General features: G+C 36.6%; 1 protein-coding gene across 4 annotated transcripts in view; it reads right to left on the bottom strand.

Annotated features, from left to right (window-relative positions):
- Window positions 1-18,546, bottom strand: part of LOC126823268 (cyclic nucleotide-gated olfactory channel) — a 186,083-nt gene that overhangs the window by 150,935 nt on the left and 16,602 nt on the right. For 3 of the 4 annotated variants that reach the window (XM_050551993.1, XM_050551992.2, XM_050551990.2), the window contains exon 2: window positions 16,065-16,104. The exons of the other annotated variant lie outside the window; for it this stretch is intronic. The gene's annotated coding sequence lies outside the window, so the exon portion shown is untranslated. The remainder of the gene's footprint in view (window positions 1-16,064; window positions 16,105-18,546) is intronic. 4 annotated transcript variants of the gene reach the window in all.

Here is an 18,546-nt window from a genome sequence, read left to right as displayed (position 1 = left end):
TTGAGGTCCAATGATTTTACAATTCGAATATATCTGTACAACAGAAGGATATCAAACCAAAAGGGGTCCACGAACAGATAAAAACATTTCATTTTGTTTCTCATCTTTTATTTTTATCAAAAGTTTGAGACATGTGATAATCATCGCGGAAACATTTTTATATCAGCATTGGAACATTGTCAAGGTTACTCAAATGCAAATCTAAATTAATTACACTTTGAAAAAGCCGGTTAGGGTTATGTAGCAAAGAGAACATTATAAATGTACTACTATTTTGAGAAAACAAAAGGTGTAACTTGTTCTTAGGTAAACACTAATGACTTTTGGAAATGACAAAAATGTAAAATATTTTGCGTCTACATGTATGTTAGTTAAAATGACGAATATGTCTTCAAATGTTTCACGCCGGGGTTCTTCTGAACCGGTATTTTTAGATGAGGCATTTCAGTGTCGGCGATATGAAAAAACATCCATCCCAGAAGTATAGAATAAAATCTTGATAAAGTGGTAAATTTCCTATTATGTCAAAATTAATGCAGTAATAGAGAAATGTTTTTTCAACTATGAACAGTATAAAAACTGATATCAAGAATGATCAAAAATAAAATTGTACCATCATAATCTAATCAGTTGTTATAATTAACGATAAAATAAGGATAATTAGGGGGTTTATGTTGAATGTGAACAACCGCTAATTAGCTTGTTTTTAAATCTGCTAATAAACTTTGGCAAAATTGGACTTTATATAGCAGCGATACTTATCAACTGTGAACAATTATCTGCAACCAGATTGATTTAGATTAAAATCAGAGGGTACACTATCCGTTTTTTTTTTTTGTCAACTTTAGAAGTAGGTGACATGGGTTTAACAGTTTGTTATACATATCCAAAATACTAAGAATTCTTTCTTCGGTATCCGAGAATACAGATGGAGAGGTAGTTATGTCGCGTAAAGGACGAGGTTTGCCAGATTGCTTGGTTATAGTTTTCAGTTACTCGTGCGAGTAGAATGTGGAAACGTTGATAGAAGTCCGTTCACGTTTGAATATGGCTATCCCTTATACAAGTTGCTAACCCTATTCTAATGGCTTGAACTTTGCTACATTAAGCAGTCGCTAATATGTAAGTGAACAATTGTATACAGTATTTATCAAAGGCCCCAACAATATTTACATAATATGATTAAACATATCTAAGATCCAGTAGGTATATGGTCAGTATTAATATTGTCACTACAACTTACAGTCCCCATAAACTCTTTCATGATCATAGTGTTCATTGACAACAATGGTCAGTGATTTCATGTCTGTAGAATAGTGATTTTAGAGGCTGATTCCTTGATCAAATTATTTTTAGGTCACCTACGAACAACTCGAATATTCAAGGTAATCCCATGAAAAAAACGATTTATTTGATAGTTGATATAGAACACACAAAGGAAGGTACTTCTTTCGAGGGAAAATAACTTTATTTCAGAGGGATTAAGGCAACGAAGAGTCTAGATCATGCACTGATATCAGATAATATACTTTTAAGAGTTGCTTTGATGAGATGCAGTATTGGCTAGCTAGTAGACTGTTTTACATGTCCGCGATTTGTCGCAACAGCAACAAAAGTTAACAAAAGTTGATAAAGAAAACGTAATACATAAAGTGAACCGCGACTGAAATCTTGGTGTCCTTGGACTCGAAACGTTTCTTTCAAATGTGAACGAGCGGTTGCCATGCAAGATACGCCCATATTTTGAAAGAGATAGACAGAGAATAAGCTAACAAAAGCGATCTTTCATACAATCAGGGGCCATAATGCAGGATGTTACGGTCCACCATGCCTCAATATCGACAGAGATTGAGATCTTTGGGATATAAACATTAAGTTTCATCAAAATCGGATAAAAATTGTGAAATCTAGAGGGTCTACAATCTTGGTATCACATGCTTATTATACTAATTGCGTAAAGGGGAGCGGTCATTTGTTTGGCTTTTAGTTCTGCCCCATGCTAACGTTTAGTATACGAAACATTTAATATCATGGATTTAGCTGTTCAAGTTATCAAAATTCATTGAAAATCAATATACTTGTTCGTCTCAAGACCCTTAAACTCTGTTTATCAATCGGATGATAACTTTGGTCTCTAGAGCATCCACAAGGTTTTTCAACGTGATCACGGGCCATAACTCTGGTAGTAATTATCGGAAATCATTGAAAATCACTGGGCTTCTTCGTCTCACGATCGTAAACCCTGTGTATAAATTTAAAGTCAATCGGATATTAGCTGTAGCCTCTAGAGCGTTCACAAGATATTTCAAAGTGATCAAGGGCCATAACTCTAGCAGTAATTATCGGAAATCACTGACAATCAATAGGCTTCTTCGTCTCATGACCTTAAACACTGTGTATAAATTTCAAGTCAATCGGACATTAACTTTAGCCTCTAGAGCGTCCTCCAGATATTTCAAAGTGATCCAGGGCCATAACTCTGGCAGTAATTATCGAATATCGTTGAAAATCAATATGCTTTCTAGTCTCGCAACCTTGAACACTATGTATAAATTTAAAGTCAACCGGACATTAACTTTAGCCTCTAGAGCGTCCTCCAGATATTTCAAGTGATCCGGGGCCATGACTCTGGCAGTAATTATCGGAAATCACTGAAAATCAATAGGCTTCTTCGTCTCATGACCTTAAACACTTTGTATACATTTAAAGTCAATCGGATATTAACTTTAGCCTCTAGAGCGTTCACAAGATATTTCAAAGAGATCAAGGGCCATATGGCAGCATATACAGCGACGTATTTTGGACCAATCAAAACTGCGATTTGCGAAACAGTTTATAACATCCTCAACTACTTGAACAGCTGAAATTTTAACAGGTTTGCATTCAGGATCATCTTTACCAGATCTTTTGACGACCCCAAGAATAGGCCATTCGTCTTCAGGCAACCGAAGGAATTTTGATTCGTTATGCCAATTTCCCAGTTTATCAGGTCTAATTTCTTTGGTAAAAGAATCTGCTGGATTGCATTCACTTGGTACATATCTCCATATAACTGGGTCATGGCTCTCCTGAATCTCAGCGATACGTACTCCAACAAATGGCTTAAACGATCTGGGGTTGTTTCTGATCCATCCCAGAGCAGTTGACGAATCACTCCATAAAATGATTCTTTCGAAGTCAATTCTCATGGCAGATGTGACAGTGTCTACGAGGCAAGAAAGGGTAACACATCCCGTAAAATGGCCTGGAGGCAACAAATCGGCAATCTATGCATCCGTTTTGAAGACGCCATCTAAGAAATTACACATGATCCATAACCATTTTTTCCTCCGTCAACGAAACCATGTAACTGTGGCAGGCCAATAGCACCACTAGGCTTCATACTTGTATGAGTTTTAAAATCTAAAATAGCAGGTTATCGGATGATAACTTTCGGCGTTAGAGCGTTCACAAGGTTCAATAAAGTGAAACGGGCCATAATTCTAGACGTAATAAACGGAAATTGCTGAAATTCAATAGGATTGTTCTTTTTACTAACTTAAATGGCACATATGAATTCAATAAGATTCTTTGCTTTACTAATTTAAATGACGCATGTCAATTTCATACAGATCGGCAGATAACTTTTGGCGTTAGAGCGTTCACAAGGTGCAACAAGTGAAACAAGGGCCATAACTTTAGACGAAATTGACGGAAATTGTTGAAATTCAATAGGATTGTTCTTTTTACTAACTTAAATGGCACATATGAATTCAATAGGATTCTTTGCTTTACTAATTTAAATGACGCATGTGTACTATAATGCGTTTTAGCGCAATTTAGAAACAAGGGACTCAAAGAACAGGGCTAGACATATTCCACAATTCATGTCAAATGGTGACACTATATTCTCATCTGGAGAGCATGCGCAATAAATACCATCGTTGTAGACTGGAAAACCAGACGCTAAAGATTCCCATTCGATTGAGACTTCTGGCGTATTTCGCCGAACATAACTGATAAGAAATTACAGTAAAAACAGAAACGATTGAATGTAAATCAGATTATATACATTCATATTACATTATTATATGCGTTGCGACCCATTTTGGTCAATTTCTATGTCCCAAATATTAGCGATTTAGCTCCTTTAAATAATGCATATACATTTCACAAAGATCGGATGAGAACTTTTGGCGTAAAAGCGCTCACAAGGCTCAACAAATTGAAACAAGGGCCATAACTCTAGACGTAATGAACAAAAATTAGGGCCATACTATATACCGGACAACACCATTTTATACTGAATACCGGAAAACACCGGAAAAACACTAAATACCGGAAAACATCCTAAATACAGAAAAACACCCTAAATAGATTACCCGGAGCCTAGTCCTCTGTGTGCGGTTTTGGACCAAGAGAGCGCCGATGAAGGAAGGTCAAGGTCATTACGATGTTCGTTTTACAAATAGCCCCCCCCCCCTCAACAAAAAAAATAAATAAATAAGATTCCGATTTTTTATCTCCAAAATTTTGTTGTTTTAAAAGACGCAATCAGTCTACCTCCATCATTGACCATATTTTATTTTGTATTTTAATTTTAGTTTTCAGTAAATTTCAGTGTTTCAGTATTTCAGTAGATAAAACACTGCCCTCGGAGGGCCCCATTATATGCCGGTTGCGCCGGTCTCCTGATTCTTACCAGTAACGCTGGCATCAGAGTGGTACGAATTAGTGGAAGGCACGACTAGGCTACCTCCTCCCTAGGTAACAAAAAATCGCATCTTAAAACAGCAAGTATCATCAAAAGCGAGTTAATAAAGCTCTGAATAGTTCGAGTTGAAGTTCCAGGTTTAACCGCTATGTGTCCTAATCACCAAACGAAATGGATGCCAAGTAATTCTCGGACAGGCTGTAATCTGAAAAGTGTCTATCCTTTCCAAGAGCTATCCATCTCGTTGGAAGGGCTAAAAATCTACTTGTTTCTGGGCTTACTTTCATTCCAGGGTCATATATAATCACTTAAAACATAATAATATTCAACATATTCCATCATATTCCGAGGGCCGCACACAGGATTTTTTTCGGGATTACTTTTCGAGCTTTTTTCCCCAACTTGTTGACCAGTTTTCCTTGAGAAAAACACAACTTTCGCCCAATTGTCCATGATAAAACTACATATTCTATCTTACTGCCGTGACGGGAAGTGGTAAGCTGGACGTCTGTGAAAAGGGTTGATCGATAAATTTTCAAGTAAGCAATTGATGTTTTTGTTTGTGAAATAGAGGACTCTAGCCGATGAGGCTACTTTCCCCCCGAGAACCTCAGGCAACCAATTTGTTTTATGTTAACCACTTCCTGGTGGCTGAAGACTTACACCGAATGCGTATTCGGAAAAAAATGTCCCCGAGAAAATGTTTTTTCAGACAATCGATATTCGAGATGTCTTCTGTTGCACAAATTATGCTGCACTGTGTAAGAACTTGCATCCTTTGATCTGAAGATTGTAGATGGAAAAGTATCATTTGCACTATTTCAAAGTAAACCTGCATTTTCGTATATCATCCCGTAATTTGTGATTAATGGCAATGACTGTGGAAATAATATGGGTTGAGGAACGGAAGATCTATTTTCGTCACGTGACTGGACAAATCCACCCCCGTCCCACCCTGACGATGATCCCTCCCGGAGCGGCGCGGCGCGCTCTCTAAAAAAATCTCAGGCACAGTTTACGGTAGCTATTTAGTAACCCTGAGTTTGGTCCTCGTGTGTGGTTTTGGACCAGGTGAGCGCTGATGAAATAAGTTCATTAACATACAAGCGAGCGATCGCCTACGGTCAAAGAAAAATTTCTTTTCAGATTTTTTTTAACAATTTCTTCTCCAAAATTTCTCTCAAAAAAAAATTCCAAATTTTTTTCCAGTATTTTTCTCTGTCAAATTATTTTCTACGGAATGTTTTTTTGTAAAACCAATTTCTCGGAAAAATTCGATTTTTTTTTGTTCCAAAAAATTTGCGAGAAAAAAAAATCGGAAATTTTTTTTTGGGGGGTGGGGGGCTATTTGTAAAACGAACATCGTAATGACCTTGACCTTCCTTCATCGGCGCTCACTTGGTCCAAAACCGCACACAGAGGACCAAGTTCCGGGTTACCTATATAGGGTGTTTTCCGGTATTTAGGGTGTTTTCCGGTATTTAGTGTTTTTCCGGTGTTTCCGGTATTCAGTATAAAATGGTGTTTTCCGGTTGTTTTCCGGTTGTTTTCCGGTATATAGTATTGCCGCAAAAATTATTGAAATTAAATAAGCTTTTTCATCTCACTAATGTAAACCACGTATATCAATTTTAAAACAATCGGATAATAATTGTTGGAGTTCGAGAGTTCACAAGAAATTCTGGACGACGGACGGTCGGACAGTAGCGACGGCAATATACGTACACATTTCTATGTGGGCATATAAAAATATAAAGTATTTGCAGAAAATGACCATTTCAGTTATTGATAATTTCCACACAGGATGTCGACAATGTTGCACAATGCAGAGATAGTCATTTGGAGCCTTACATAAGCAGGCTTCTTTAGTAGTAAGAAACGCCACGCAAAAGATATGCTGACCGTGTTATGATAAAATGCGAAAATAATAATAATAATAAAAAATAATAATAAGGGTTCTTATAAAGCGCTAGACTCCAAACAGTATTGTTTGCTCAAAGCGCTAACAAAGTTTACAGGAAACAGTTATAAATATGAACACTGAAACAAGTAAGTTTTGAGTTTTTGTTTGAAAATGCTTAAAGATGGAGCAGTCCGTAGATGTAATGGCAGAGAGTTTCATGTATTTGCTGCATTATAGGCAAATGATCTGAAGCCAAAAGTTTTCAGGTTATACCTTGGAACAGTTAATAAACACTGGGAACCAGAACGGAGTGATCTAGATGGAGAGTAGGTGTGAATTAAATTACATAGATAGCCTGGTGCTGTGCCGTGTATACACTGATAAGTTAGGGTTAGAACTTTAAAGTTTATTCTTTGACGAACAGGGAGCCAGTGAAGAGATTTTAAAAGTGAAGTAACATGACAAACATTTTTGGAGATGGTGACGATTCGTGCAGCTCTATTCTGAAGCTTTTGGAAGCGATGAATGTTTTCAGCAGAGATACCAGCCAAGAGGCTGTTGCAGTAGTCTAGCCTAGAGATAACTAATGATCTGGTTATGGTTGCGTCAGCGGACTGTGTCAACAGGTGACGGATATTGCCAATATTTTCGCAAGTGGAAATAACACTTAGTGTAGAAGGTGAACAAAATCGGTCCAAGCACTAGTCCTTGGGGGACTCCGCAATTTAATGACTTGTGCACTGAGTTAGAGTCGCCAATATTGACATAGTGTTGGTGATCAGAAAGATAGGATCTGAACCACTGGAGAACTGAGCAATCAAACCCAAAATCTGAATGAAGACGGCCTAAATCAACCGTGAGTGGTCAATGGTGTCAAATGCAGCTGATAAATCAAGTATAATTAATAGCGAAATGTTTCCATTATCTACCCCAACTCGCAAGTGGCTGCTCTATATGCTGACTGAAATGTATCCAATAAATTATATTGATTTAAGTGATCGTTGATTCTTATTTTCACTGCATTTTCGAGAATTTTTGAGAGAAAGGGCAAATTAGACACAGGTCGGTAGTTACTAAAATGATCAGGATCCAGGGTTGCCTTCTTCAGGAGTGGCTTTACAACTACAATTTTGAGTGAGCAAGGAACAACACCTTCCTCAAGACTTTTAATTATTTTTATTATGATGGGTATCAAATATTGCATACGTTCTAGGAGTAGCTTAGTTGGCATTGGATCCAATTGACACCATGTCAGTTTAGAATTTTTGATAATCTTTAGAATTTCATTTTCAGAAAATGTGGTAAAGCAACTAACTTTACGTATATTTTCAGGACCTGATAAGTTCTGATTAGATGCAGGTTGTACAAATGAATTTCGTAAGAGGGAAATTTTATCCACAAAGAAATCGTTAAAACTTTTAAGATTCGGTAAAATGGACTTAGGAGATTTACCCGTTAAAATTGACATGGTTGAAAATAAGGCTTTCGGGTTAGCTGATTGTAATTGTATAATTGTTAGCTGCTTAATGAGGGAATTGAATTTATTTCGCGTAACGTTGTAAATTTGCCTATGAATTTCTAATTTTGATGAACGCCAACGACGTTCAGCCTGGCGGCATTCTGTTTTTGCCAATTTTACCTGATCAGAATGCCAGGGAGATTTTGTTTTTCAGTGTCTTTTCCTTTCCACGATAGGTGCATGCTTGTTGGTAATGTCACAATGGGTAGTGTTGAAAAGTTCAACAAGTTCATTGACACCAGAAGGTGGATTGGTATATAATGTCGATGACATTATGTCATTTACGAAGTCTGGTCTAGAAATAGACCTTATGTTACGACATTTGTTGCATTGCAGGGTTGGTTATCTAATTTTAAAATAAGATCAACATGTATCCAATAATGATCGGACATCTGGTTGTCAAGTACAATCAAGTTTCGCACAATGTCAGTGTCATCTCTAGTTATAATCCAGTCGATAGTCTGTCCGTGACGATGCGTCGGGGTATTAATAATGTTTGTAAGGACTGTATAGTCTACCCACCTTATTAAAGGTCATAATATCTACAAATCCTTCTAATCTATAATCTACTCGTGAATTCTGGGGTTTTCGATGTCTATAGAGTTTATTATGACCACTATTGGTGAGTACAATATGTTGTAAATGATGTCCTATTGTGTTCTAATGAAATAATGATGTAGACATTCCATTTCTTAAATTACATTTGTTTTATATCCAAATATACCCAAATGCATTCCGTTAAAGATGTATTTCAAAATGCATTTATAGGGTAGTTATTTCCAATAAACGTATGGCATGTTTGGTATATATGGAGCATATAGAAAAACAATCTTACTAGAGAAATACTGAATTCCGTGAAAAACACCCTTGTCTGCCCACAGGACGAAAATGAAAAGGTGTCACTAACGGAAAGCCTGCCCGCTCCAGTGACGTAAGGCTTGCTTTGTACGTGTTGATCGAATGGCTAGCAGCTGTGGGGATAATCCAATAATTTGCTTAGACATCTATATTGAAGGTAAATTGACAGCGACTAACGACATATACAAGTTAAAAATTTAATTCTCCTTCAATCAAGTCACGTGACCAACAAGGATATTTAAAATAGATTATTGCGACATGATGTAGTTGTCTTGTGATTAAAATGTTTTGAGGTGAATTAAAATTAGGCCTTATGGTATCTAGAGTATTTTTAAATATCAAAATATTTAATTATCCTGTATGTAGTGTAAATAATACGGTGTGTTGTGTAGCATGTTCAGTGATTACTATATTGAGTATATTATGTTTTGTATCCTGTAGTGCAAATATCTTAAGTTGTATTTTGTCTGGAATAAAGTACAACAAAAGATGTGTTTTATACAGCCACATGAACTCCATATCCAAGATGAATATTACATAGTATGATAATGAAAATAATGTATTGTATTTGGTATAAAGTGGTAGTGTAGTGTATATGTAGTGCATGTATGTTATAATAGTAGAATATTTATATTGTGCGGAAGTATACTTATTTTTTTTCCGAAACACCCGATACTACTTTGCCATGGGAACGCAAATTACTATGGCACATTTCTCTGGTGGAATCCAGATACTGTTACCTAATTTGCCAATTTTCATTTGTGGACTTGATTTGGTTAGGATATAGGATCGATTGTGTTGCTTTTATTTTTATTATCGCACTGTATTCGTGGTCTAATTTTTCGGGATTACTATCGAATACTTTTGCTAAATTAATCTATCCGTTACACATTAAATCTGTAATGCAATATCTATCCTGCACTGTATATGTCTGTTTAGCTATCTAGATCTTCTTCTGACTTTGTGTATGTGTATTATTATTTGGGTGAACAATCAAATATTTCACTAATAAAGGCATAAGATTTGTTTTATATTTTAGTCCATTTAATGGGCTTTAAAGTCCCCGCCATTGCTTAACTGGCAAATCTGAATTGGTTCGCCCTACAAGGTATTTATCAAGACCAGAAGCAAATAACCCATTGATATATACAAAAAAGAATAAACATGACAATCTAAGCAGCATTGATCCATTTCAATTCTATTTATTATCGCCAGCAGCTTCAAAAAGAATTAGATTATTTAATACCGCACAGACAGGTCTTAATAAATCATAATTTCTATTGACATCAAAGTCAGACAAGAGATTAAACGATGCGAAAAACGAATCCCTCGTGAGCTACCATCAACGGTTTTTCTACTTCCCGTTTTAAAGACGTCAATATAAACTATTGTTAGTCGAATTATTTGTGTGTCGTTCCAGAACTGTCTACTAATTCACAGGTTTGATAAATTGTGGGCTGCAACTATTTAATAAACTTAATAAGACGGAAATAAGAGACAATCTGAAAGGATGGCATCATAGACTAATGGCCATGCTGTCCCTCAACTCTTGTCATCATGTTCAAGCTATTACGTATATATACCAACGAAGCCACTTAACCTAATATTCGAGTTGATAAAATTCCTTATAAAAGTGTACTGCGTTGTAAATGAACCAGCGGCTGCCAGGCAGGATACGCCCACATTTTCGAGAGATGGATAGAGAATAAGCTAAAAAGAAAGTGATTTTTCCTACAATCAAGGGCCATAATTCAGAAAATTACAATTCGATATGCGCAAATATCGAAAGGAACCGAGATCTTTGGGTTATAAACTTACATTTTAAATTTCAACAAAATCAGATAAAAATTTTGACCTCTATAGGGTCCACAACCTTGAAATACCATATTTTTACGCTATTTGAGAACGAAGGCGGCCGTTTTGTCTGTCAGTTTTGGGCCGATTTTCACGAAATTCGAAGTCAGTCAACCTTAGGGTGTAACGGTGATATAATAATACGTTTTTTTTAAATCGGATAAAAATTATAATCTCTATAGGGTCCACAAGCTAAAAACGCGATTTTTCGTACAATCAGGGGCCATAATTCAGGAAGTTATTGTCCGATATGCGCGAATATTGAAAGGAACCGAGATCTTTTGGTTATAAACTTACATTTCAACAAAATCGGATAAAAATTGTGACCTCTATAGGGTCCACAACCTTGATATACCATATTTTTACGCTATTTGAGAACGAAGGGCGGCCATTTTGTCTGTCAGTTTGGGGCCGATTTTCACGAAATTCGAACTCAGCCGTCCTTAGGGTGTAAGGGTGATATAATAACACGGTTTTTAAAATCGGTTAAAAATTATGACCTCTATAGGGTCCACAAGCCAAAAAACACGATTTTTAGTACAATCAGGGGCCATAATTCAGGAAGTTACGTTCCGATATGCACGAATATCGAAGGGAACCGAGATCTTTGGGTTATAAGCATACATTTCAAGTTTCAACATAATTGGATAAAAATTGTGACCACTAACAATCAGGGGCCATAATCCATGAAGTTATAGTCCGATACATGCCAATATCAAAAGGAACCGAGATCTTAGGGTGATAAACCTATATTTCAAGTTTCATTGAAATCGGATAAAAAATTGTGACCTGTAGACTGTTCACAAACAATTGTGGACGGACGGACGGACGTACAGGGGCGACGACAATATACGTCCACATCAAAAATGTGGGCGTATAAAAACAAAATAACCCTGTCTAACATACGTCGATCGGTATGTATTAGCATGCAAAAGAGGGTCGACATTTGAGTCAATGATTATACATGTATAATTGTCTGGGATCATTTTCCATTTTTGTTCTAGAAGATATAGGACAAGTTAAAGCGAATTTTCTTACAATCAGGCGCCATAATCTAGAAAGTTATGGTCTGAAGTGAGCAAATATGGAAAAGGACCGAGATCATTGGAAATTAAGTTTCATCAAAATCGGATAAAAAGTGTGACCCTAAAAGGTCCACAACCTTCGTATTACATACTTTTACACAAACGGCCATTTTGTCGGGCAATTTCGTTTCGATTTTCCCGACGTTCGAATTCAACCGTCATTATGGTGGAATGGTGATATATTTAAATGGTTCTTAAAGTCGGATAAAAAAAATGTGACCTCTAGAGAATCCACAAGCTAAAAAACACGATTTTTCGTACAATCAGGGGCCATAATCCAGGAAGTTACGGTTTGATATGCGCAAATAGCGGAGGGAACCGTGATCTTTGGGACATACACATATATCAAAACCTTGACATGACATACCTTTACACTATTTGCGTACAAGGAGCCACCACTTTGTCAGGTAGTTTTGGTCCGATTTTCACGAAATTAGAACTCGACCGTCATTAGGATGTCACGAATTTAAACATTTTTAAAATTGGATAAAAATTGTGACCTCTAGAGGGTCCACAAGCTAAATACGTTATTTTTCGGAAAAACAGGGGCCATAATCCAGGCAGTTACGGTCCGATATGCGCAAATATCAAAATAAACCACGATTATAAACATACATTTCAAGTTTCATCAAAATCGGATAGAAATTGTGACTTCTAGAGTGTCCACAACCTTGGTACACATATAATCGTTGTTACACATACTTTTACACTATTTGCGTACAAGGAGCGGCCATTTTGTCTGGCAGTTTCGATCAGATTTTTACCGAAATTAACATTCAACCATCATTGCTGTGTAACTGTGTTTTATTTAAACCGTTTTTAAAATTGAATAAAAAATTTGATTTCTAGCGGGTCCACGGGCCAAAAAAGCTATTTTTCGAACAATCAGGGGTCATAATCCAGGAAGTTATATTTGGATATGCGCGATTATCGAAAGGAACCAAGATCTTTGTGATATAAACATGAAAATCGCATAAAACTTGTGGCCTCTAGAGGGTCTATTTTCTTGATATACCATATTTTTATACTATTTGCGTACGAGCGGCGGTCATTTTGATATATTCACACGTTTTTTTAAATCAAATAAAAATTTTGACTTCTAGAGAGACCACAAGCTAAAATTAGGATTTTTCGTACAATCAAGGGCCATAATTCAGGAAGTTACAATCCAATGTGCGCGAATATCGAAAGGAACCAAGACCTTTGGGTTATAAACAATGATTTCAAGTTTCATCAAGGTCGGATCAAAATTGTGACTTCTGAGGAGTCCACAACCTTGATATACCATATGTTTACACTATTTGCGTACACGGGGCTGCCATTTTAACCGGCAGTTTTGGTCCAATCTTCACGAAATTTGATCTCAACCAACATTACGGTGTAACCAAGATATATATATATTTTAAATCGGATAATAACTGTTACCTCCAAAGGAACCACAAGCTAAAAACGCGATTTTTCGTACAATCAAGTGCCATAATTCAGGAAGTTACGATCCGATATGCGCCTCTATAGAAAGGAACCAAGATCTTTGGGTTATTAATATGCATTTCAAGTTTCGTCAAAATCAGATGAACATTTCTACCTATAGAGTGTCCACAAGCTAAAAAAAAAAACCGTGATTTTTCGTAAAATCAGGGGCCATAATCCCTGAAGTTATGGTCCGATACATGCCAATATCGAAAGGAACCGAGATCTTTGGGATATATACCTATATTTCAAGTTTCAACAAAATCGGATTAAAATGGTGACCTGTAGAGTGTCCACAAACAAATACGAACGGACACACGGACACACGGACAGAGGCGGTGACAATATACGTCCACATGAAAATGTGGGCGTATATAAACAAAATATGATTATTCATGTAGCGTAGAGGTCTTTAGCATTGGGAGGAAACCGGAGGACCCGGAGAAAACCCATGAGGCTGGACAGGCGACCCTACTCCTTGTCAAGTACAACCGGGGAATCGAAACCACGCCAGTTGAATCAATAACATAACTTATGATACAGCGCGCACGTGCTAACCATTCTGCCATCCAACCCCGCAAGTGTTATTGAAAATTTGTCTGTCTTTTTTTTTTCTAACCTTAAACACCAACTGTTGTCCACGATAATAAGTTAGTGTACGGACTGAAAAATTCCGGTCTCAAACCAATTTATTAAGTTATGGCACATTGCAGAAATTATAACTCAACTAATCAACGAACTGGCCTAATACAGTATCTTGGCATTAAAGATGGGTTCCCGCGTACAAACTGGGTGATTTAATGGTATATATGGACCAAAACATATTCAAACTAATTAATTTGTCATAATTATGCTTCAAATCCTTCTCAAACATTGTAATTGCGAAGGAATGCTCTGCTATTAAAATTCGATCAAACCAGGTCATGTTTACGTCACGTCTTTGAAGTCAGAGGAGAATTCATTGCATACATAAGACGATGTTGTCTTTAATCGCTTACTATTTATTACAAATATGAATCCTAATTAAATTCTCGGATTATCCACAACCCGCGTCTTTTTATCTCAGAAAGTATTGTACGTCTAACTCTTCATAAAGTTTATCAACTTGTACATCAAGCGCTCAATGTTCGCTTGTGACCTTTGACATCACGCGTGCAGAAGTTCCTAATCGTCGAGCTGTTGATTAGGGGAACCCTTACATTTTTGTCCTGTATACGCTCCATGAATGTTTTTCGGGGAATCCAGTATTTTTCTAGTAAGATTGGATATCTCTACTTTCCATATATACCAAAATTGCCATACTTTTATTGGAAATAACCACCCGGTAAATAATTTTCTGGGAACCCATCTTTAACAAGTCGTAATATTTAATAATCACGAGAAAATTCTATCGGATATGATTGACTGTGACACAGTATCAAATTAGACCATTCTGAATCATGCACGAAGTGGGACGTTTGTAGTTAAAGTAGCTTTACCATCATTGTGATAAGAACAACAATCTACACTTATTTAACAAGCTTATAGCCCGTTCAGGCGCTTAAGTTGAAGCTTAAGTTGAACTAGTGTAAAGACCCGAGGGATTCGCAAATTTGGGACAAATAAACCAGTTTAAAAATACCAGCTCGCATCCTGTCTTTGAGAATTCTCTCTATTTTATACTGGTTCATCTTGGCCATCTGAACGGCTTTGCTAAAAAAAAAGAAGAAAAAAACGACCCAAGCTCGCTTAGGACACGCGCAGTACGCAGTAAGTTACATTCCTGGGAAAATGGCGACGGCATGCAGTGCCAGTGTTCTCGAAAGTGTGCAGGAACTGAATAAAGAATATGAAGCTACCCATGCTTAGTTAACTCTAACCTCCGACCGAAGAGGTAAGAATATGTTAAACTGGTTTGGCTTATAGTTCGTGTGAATGCAACACGACCCTGTCTTAAAAACCCCGGCGATTTTGAACTGGTTTAAAAAAAAAGCGTCTGAACGGTATATTAAAAACCCAGACGATTTTGAACTGGTTTAATGGTTTAAAAATAAGCACCTGGATGGGATATAAGAGTATCGTTAATGTCACCCACGTTCATCACAGCAAAAACAGATTATACCTGCACATCTATCGTCCAATCAAATTAACCTAGGCAGATATTTTGATGTGATGAAATTATATACCACATTTCCATCACTCTCACTCACTATTATCAGACCTATCGTGTTCCAAAGCATCGATAAATTTAATTGCCTATCTGTACTTCTAGGCAGATAACGCCCATCGAATTTAGTTATGGTATTAGTGTAATGAAACTAAAAACGTCAAGCTTCATCACTCTCAATAGAATCAAACTGCTTATCTATGACCTAAGAAGACAATGCTCAGTCAAGGCATGTATGTAACCAATCTATTGCAAAATCAAATTGCTTATCTCGGATAAGCCAAAGCAGAAATTTATCACCATAGAACACCGTTATGATATCCAGAAGTAGTCAAGTCGTTCACCTAACAAACATCTTCAAAACGTTGGAACATTATATCTGAATTAGAAGAATTATTGTGACTTAAAAGGCTAAACCATACCAATCACACTGATATATCTGTGTAACCAAAGCAAAAAATGAGCATCATCAACCTGAATTAGAACCGGAGTTATTGTGTCCCAAAGGCGGGGACAATAAAAAAAACATGACTTACCTTAATGTTTCATAATAAAAGAATATAGACAGTTTATGATCTGGAAATAAACAATAACCAACGATATTGGTGAGAAGAATTATTCATTACACTGTGCTCCGTTTTATCTACGTTTGTGTAAATGTGTTAATAATTTTACATAACTAGTATTTCTATTATTGGTATTTAGCACTAATAGCGTTTATCATTAATGTCCAACACGTAACATAACAGAAACCGCGTGGGAAATTATATCCGCCAATTAGCATCGTATTTTGTTTGTCCACGTTCTGCGATTGTTGCTAATCATTTTGCTATAAGCCAAAGTAACATCAGCGCCATGCTACCTTTCAAATTAAGCCCTAAGCGATTAACTGACGTGATTTTGTATCATAATGGGGATAATTTGTTACTTGATTCACCAGATCTCACGCACAAAGATTAATAGCTACAAGATAAAATATAAGTCTAGATACTATTTGTGAAAAGAAAAAGAACAGCCTATCGGAAAAATAAATAAATTTGTCAACACAGTACTGCATTTGGCATTTTTTTTAAATGACACCGAAAGGAGTTTTCCACGAAGGAGCTTTTTCAAGAAAAATGAGAACACCCGACAACCGGCTATAGAATTTACAGGGTAACATGTATATGTTGGAAGAATGCACACTATTAGTTAATATGTCAATGCTCAAATGCTGATGGTGGATCTAACATTTGAAGGAAAACGAGGTTTCCCTTTGCTCTTCACTTAAATCAAGCAGTGACCGAGAAATTATCATTTCACTTCCGGTAAATAAAACTGTTGTTGCAGATCAAGTTAATCATAAGACTATTGAACCGCACGGTTCAAACAACATAATTCATCACATTTATTACATTAACAAACTAGTTATTTTTCCCATGAGCTTCGGATAATAAACAGCGAACCATCTCGGGATTGGACAGGTTTGTACATTAAAGCCAATACGACGGATGTGGAATGCTTTTATTTTTTATACGCCCACATTTTCATGTGGACGTATTATGCCGTCGCCCCTGTCCGTCCGTCCGTCCGTCCGTCCACAATTGTTCGTGGACTCTCTACAGGTCACAATTCTTATCCGATTTCGACGAAACTTGAAATATAGGTTTATCCCCAAAAGATCTCGGCTGCTTTCGATATTGGCATGTATCGGATCGAAACTTCATGGATTATTGCCCCTGTTTGGACGAAAAATCACGTTTTTAGCTTGTGGACCCTATAGAGGTCACAATTTTTATCCGATTTTGTTGAAACTTAAAATGTAAGTTTATAACCCAAAGATCTCAGTTCCTTTCGATATTTGCGCATATCGGACAGTAACTTTCTGAATTATGGCCCCTGATTGTACGAAAAATCACGTTGTTAGCTTGTGGACCCTATAGAAGTCATAATTTTTATCCGATTTAAAAAACTGTTCTATTATATCACCGTTACACCCTAAGGATGACTGAGTTCGAATTTCGTGAAAATCGGCCCAAAATTGACAGACAAAATGGCCGCTGTTCGTTCGCAAATAGCGTAAGAATATGGTATATCAAGGTTGTGGTCCCTATAGGGGTCACAATTTTTATCCGATTTTGTTGAAACTTGAAATGTAAGTTTATAACCCAAAGATCTCAGTTCCTTTCGATATTCGCGCATATCGGACTGTAACTTCCTGAATTATGGCCCCTGTTTGTACGAAAAATCGCGTTTTTAGCTTGTGGACCCTATAGAGGTCATAATTTTTATCCGATTTAAAAAAACGTATTATTATATCACCGTTACACCCTAAAAACAGCTGAGGTCGAATTTCATGAAAATCGTCCCAAAATTGACAGACAAAATGCCCGCCGTTCGTTCTCAAATAGCGTAAAAATATGGTATATCAAGGTTGTGGATCCTATAGAGGTCACAATTTTTATCCGATTTTGTTGAAACTTGAAATGTAATTTTATAACCCAAAGATCTCGGTTCCTGTCGGTATTCGCGCATATCGGACGTTAACTTCCTGAATTATGGTCCCTGATTGTACGAAAAATCGCGTTTTTAGCTTGTGGACCCTATAGAGGTCATAATTTTTATCCGATTTAAAAAAACGTATTATTATATCACCGTTACACCCTAAAAACAGCTGAGGTCGAATTTCATGAAAATCGTCCCAAAATTGACAGACAAAATGCCCGCCGTTCGTTCTCTAATAGCGTAAAAATATGGTATATTAAGGTTGTGGATCCTATAGAGGTCACAATTTTTATCCGATTTTGTTGAAACTTGAAATGTAATTTTATAACCCAAAGATCTCGGTTCCTTTCGGTATTCGCGCATATCGGACGTTAACTTCCTGAATTATGGTCCCTGATTGTACGAAAAATCGCGTTTTTAGCTTGTGGACCCTATATAGGTCATAATTTTTATCAGATTTAAAAAAACGTTTTCAGTCCAAGTTAAAAAAAAACTTTTTATTTTTTATGGAAGACAAATTGTACTATTTTTAAC

This window comes from Patella vulgata, chromosome 6, assembly GCF_932274485.2.
Source record: "Patella vulgata chromosome 6, xgPatVulg1.2, whole genome shotgun sequence".
Taxonomy (NCBI): domain Eukaryota; kingdom Metazoa; phylum Mollusca; class Gastropoda; family Patellidae; genus Patella; species Patella vulgata.
Note: the sequence above shows the minus strand (reverse complement) of the source record. Positions and strands in the feature narration are given on the sequence as shown.